General features: G+C 45.4%; 1 pseudogene; it reads right to left on the minus strand.

Annotated features, from left to right (window-relative positions):
• Positions 1-4,111: 4,111 nt before the first annotated feature.
• LOC114228143 (60S ribosomal protein L23a-like) lies at positions 4,112-5,036 on the minus strand (annotated as a pseudogene).
• Between the last annotated feature and the right edge of the window lie 206 nt (positions 5,037-5,242).

Consider the following 5,242-nt stretch of genomic DNA (forward strand, 5'->3'; position numbering starts at 1 on the left):
CATGTACATTGGTTGCGGGCACATCCCCGGTGGGGGTTGTGCAGGAGGCAGCTGGTCGATGTTTCTCTCTCATCGATGTTTCTAGCTCTCTATTCCTCTCCCTTCCTCTCTGTAAAAAAATCAATAAAATATATTTTAAAAAAAACAAAAAAAACTTAAGCACCATAGTCCAGGTGTGGTCTGGCCTGTCCCGTTGTACAGAGCAGGCTTCTTGTGCCCTCACCCCCTTTGCTCTGAACACTGTCCTGCCATTCCTGTAGCCTGGAATAAAATTCCTGTCTTGGCAATGAAGCCTCATCAATTTGTTGTCTTACTCATTTTTCCCTCATAAATATGAATAATTTGCATGTGTGTTTGGTCTGTTTTGTTCCTTTACAATGTCTTCAGTCCCCAGGAGCCCCGAGGAAACAAGTGTTATATGAACGCAGAAGGAGATGCATGAGGCAGCCCCGACACTCAATTATACTTCAAAAAGTGTGGAGAAGTGTGAAACCTACCTGACTGGCTAGATTAGGCATGTGGCCCCTACGTATCTTTGAAAGGAGTGTGTTCTCCCTCTGGATCTTGATGAATGAAACTGTGTCGACTTATTGCATCCGCATGGATTTCCTGCAGCTCAGAGCATCTGGCAGACAGGAAACAAATCAAGTGACTATTCTTCCCAGCCTGCTCTTGCCAAACTGGCTGCCAGGGGACCCTAAGAACAGAACTTCTGATGATGCCAGCTGGCCAACTGGAATGGGTGATTAAACCGGGGCAGATTTTTCCTTGTGCCTTAAGGGAGTAGCCTAACTTCCCAAAACATGGGAGCCCTCCGGTGATAGTTAATACTGAGCTGTAGACCTCAGGGGCCTAGAGCACACTGAAAGCAGTTGACCCTGATCCCTTCACTGTCCTGGCAGGGACAGGCAGGCTTATTTTTCTTCAAGGGATTGATAATCTGAGCAGGATGCCAAAGATGGCACACAAATCCATTAGCAATGGCACTGGGACCAGTTACTATGCTCTTTCCCTCTCCCTTTCCCTGCTGTTTGTGGGCACCACTAGCACCACTGGAAGAGCTGACCCCTGGGTCAGCCTGTGCCCAGCTTGAGGTCCTCATTGCCACCTCTACCACCTGGACTAAATCTCCAGCACATCAAAGAGATCTCCAGCACATGCTCGCTCAGCCGGTGTGGCTTAGTAGTTGAGCATTGACCCATGAACCAGGAGATCACAGTTTGATTCTTAGTCAGGGCATGTGCCCTGGTTTCAAGCTCGATCCCCAGTAGGGGGCGTGCAGGAGGCAGCTGATCAATGATTCTCATCATTGATGCTTCTATCTCTCTCTCCCTCTCCTTTCCTCTCTGAAATCAATAAAAACATATTTTTAAAAAGAGATCATGCTCTTAGCATGATCCAATTGTGAGTGGCTGCCCACTCCTGCCCTAAACTGACAGGTGAAAGCAGAGAAAGAATGTGGTTTCTCCAAGGCCACAGAATGTACAGATGACAATGATGGACTCAGTGCCAATAAAGTCACAGGCCCTATTTTTTGATGTCCAGAAACACACGAATGACAATAAGGTGTGATACAAAATACAACCAAAAATGCTTCACCTTGAGATCTCACCAGGTTCTGCTCATTGAAGTTGGAACAATGTTCAAGTGAACTCAACTCACACATGGGTCACTGAAACATTGAAGTCAAGGCTTGGAGGCCTTGGATCATTTACAGAGATGTCGAAAGCACAAGCAGGGGGCTATCTTCTCTCATTTACTTCATACAAGTGGCAGGAATTGTGGGAACCCCTTTCACGTCCCACGTGGTTCAGGGTTCCGGTTCAGGGTTCGGGTTCTGGAGAAGGCCACACACAAATGAAAAAAAGACTAGAAAAGTATTAATTTGGGAATATTGGGGGCCAGGCGGCAGCCCACCTCTAGTGGGAGGACTACGCCTTGCTTTGGCCTTGCCATCCCTTTTATTCAGGTTTGGGATACACCCATTGCCCTTAGGCAGGCAATTCCAGTAACAGGCAGATTATTTTATCAGTAAGGATTTACATGATTATTTGGTGGGGAAGTTGCCTCAGTTACCATTGTCTTAATTAGACAGGGAGTGGTTGGGTCTGACCTTTCAGAGCTTCAAGGTTGACCAGCCTTCCAGGTTCCTTGTCCACACCTTTCTAATTAGTGAGACAATGATCAGTTTCCGGCAAGGAATGGTTGGTCTCACAGAGGAGCCACCATGAATTATGGGGCTCAGATAGCAGAGTTGAGTGAGCCTCCAGGAAAGATCTCTAAGACCAGAATTCTCTCCCCTATGATGCACCCCATGTCTGGAATCTCCACCATTAGAGCCACTCCTTCAGGTTAAGGCATTCAAGGCCCCTATCGCAAGGCAAATACAGGGTTTGGCAAAAGTAGGTTTACGTTGTATGTGAAACAGAGCTTATTCTTTTATTATTTATTGATTATTGTATGATATTCCATACGACAAACTGTAAACATACTTGTGTCCCACCCTGTATTTCAGAGTATAGGCAACTGACTAAACATCTTCTCGTTTGAGCCACACTGCCTGGGTTTGAATTCCGACTCCACCACATATTAGCTGTGCAATCTTGGGTGATTCATTGAAGCTTATAACTGCTCTGTGCCTCAATTTCCTCATCTATAAAATGGGGGTAATACTGGAACTCATAACGTTAGTTTAAGGATTCAATGAGTTAATACATGTAAACTTGGAGCAGTGGCTGGCATATAAAAAGTACTCACCCAGCCAAAACCGGTTTGGCTCAATGGATAGAGCGTCGGTCTTCGGACTGAAAGGTCCCAGGTTCAATTCCGGTCAAGGGCATGTACATTGGCTGTGGGCACATCCCTGCCTGGTAGGGGGTGTGCAGGAGGCAGCTGGTTGATGATTCTCTCTCATCGATGTTTCTAGCTCTCTATCCCTCTCTCTTCCTCTCTGTAAAAAATCAATAAAATATATTAAAAAAATAATAATAAAAAATAAAAGGTACTCACCCAATGTTAACTGTTATCATTATGATGGGGTAAGATTATGAAGGGCTTTGTATTCCAGGCAAAGGAACAATGTGGGCTCAGGTCCTGCTTGGTTCCTAGCCCCTACTCCTCCCCCCTCCATGACTGGAGCCACTTTCTGAGGATCTACCAACCCTCTTGCTACAAGCTCAGCCCTGCCCCAGACTCTAGGCCAGAGGGACATCAGCAGCTCCAGCCAAGCACTCTGGGATTCTGTCTGGGGTCACCCTTGATGTCTCAGTTCTGGCTGCTAAATCCTTGCCTTTTCTCTTGTGTTTGCTTTGGGGATCTTTAACTTAGTTGGGAACTTGGGGCATAGTCATCTGAGAAGCACTCAGGATACCATATGATAAAATTCTGGGTTGGGTGTTACAGACTATAAGGATTACATGAAGGAGGAAATGATTAGGTTTAGAGGAGTCAAGCAGAGCTACCTGGAGGAAGCAGAGCTGGGATAAGTAACATTTGCCCTGGCAGAAGGTGGAAAGGAAAACCTACAGTCTGGTCACCTGTCTATACCTTTAGCCCCCTAAAACTCACTTTATAATCTAGTTCCACTTTCCACTCCTCACTGTCGGTCCTATCCCACTGCAGTTAATGAGGTCATGTCCAGTTGTATCTGGAAAGATGGCAATGCTACTGAAACTGAGGACAGCAGTGGCATCTCTGGATGGACAAGACAGCATATCAATGCCTTCTGTTGGTTGGAGCTCCTGGAGGAAGCCCTTGAAATAAAAATGATGCTGCATCTTTAAAGCCACCATCATTATCATTTAAAGCCAATTGTATCATTCTTGAATACCTCCCAAGAGGAAGAAGATCAGGCCTTTATTGTCTTTCACAAACCCTCAGCATCAGGTTCAACTTGGGGTGAATCAAGGCATTCCCATAATCCTTTGGAAACCAGCTCATCACTCCTCTGGCTTGGAGTTGACCAGTCCTGCCCTCAAATGACAGATCATAGACATGGATAATAGACAGGATTTATCTATACCAATGCTTTTCAAACTATCTGTGGTGAATGATAGAGGTTTTTTTTACAGTGTAAAATTTTTATATTTAGAATTAGACAGCTGGAGTGAGTTTAGATGATCCCAATTTTGTTAGAAACATCCAGAGCATCATAGTCGGGAGCCAAACATATGCCTTCTTCGCTCCAAAGGCCTGATCGGGGTGTTGACCTTGGCCACGTCAATGTTATAGAGCTTCTTCACAGCCTGTTTGATCTGGCACTTGTTGGCCTTGACATTCACAATGAACACAAGTGCATTGTTGTCTTCTATCTTCTTCATGGTTGTTGATTCGGTAGTCAGGGGGAATTTGATGAGGGCATAGTGGTCAAGCTTGTTTCTCCTGGGGACACTTTTTTTTTTTTAATATATTTTATTGGTTTTTCACAGAGAGGAAGGGAGAGGGACAGAGAGCCAGAAACATCGCTGAGAGAGAAACATCGACCAGCTGCCTCCTGCACACCCCCTACTGGAGATGTGCCCGCAACCAAGGTACATGCCCTTGACCGGAATCGAACCTGGGACCTTCCAGTCTGCAGACCGATGCTCTATCCACTGAGCCAAACCGGTTTCGGCATGGGGACACTTTTTTGAGGATATGTGGGCAGCCTTCAAAGCCGTAGTGTCTTGGGCCATCAGAAGGTGGATGAGGTGTGGATCTTTTTTTGTGGCTGTGGATGCCTTTTATCACTGCTTTTCAAAGCCTTTGCTTTGGCCAAAACCGGTTTGGCTCAGTGGATAGAGCGTCGGCCTGCGCACTGAAAGGTCCCAGGTTCAATTCCAGTCAAGGGCATGTACCTTGGTTGTGGGCACATCCCTGGTAGGGGGTGTGCAGGAGGCAGCTGGTCGATGTTTCTCTCTCATCGATGTTTCTAGCTTTCTATCCCTCTCCCTTCCTCTCTGTAAAAAATCAATAAAATATATATTTTTAAAAAAAGGCTTTGCTTTGGCTTCAGCTTTGGGAGGAGCAGGTGCTCCCTTCTTCACTTTTGGTGCCATCTTCATGAAAAGGAGATTATATCTTTTTTAAATTTCCAATCTGTCATGAACACATACCTTTGTAAAATTTTTTAAAAATGATTTGATATTGCTGCAACATCACTTGGATGTTGCAGCAATATCAAATTTCTATGAACATTTCTAAACATTCAATTTATTTTCTTGTTGGACTGGCAGCAGTCCACAGGCTGGCACCATTCGAGGCC

This window comes from Eptesicus fuscus, chromosome 1, assembly GCF_027574615.1.
Source record: "Eptesicus fuscus isolate TK198812 chromosome 1, DD_ASM_mEF_20220401, whole genome shotgun sequence".
NCBI classification, from domain to species: domain Eukaryota; kingdom Metazoa; phylum Chordata; class Mammalia; order Chiroptera; family Vespertilionidae; genus Eptesicus; species Eptesicus fuscus.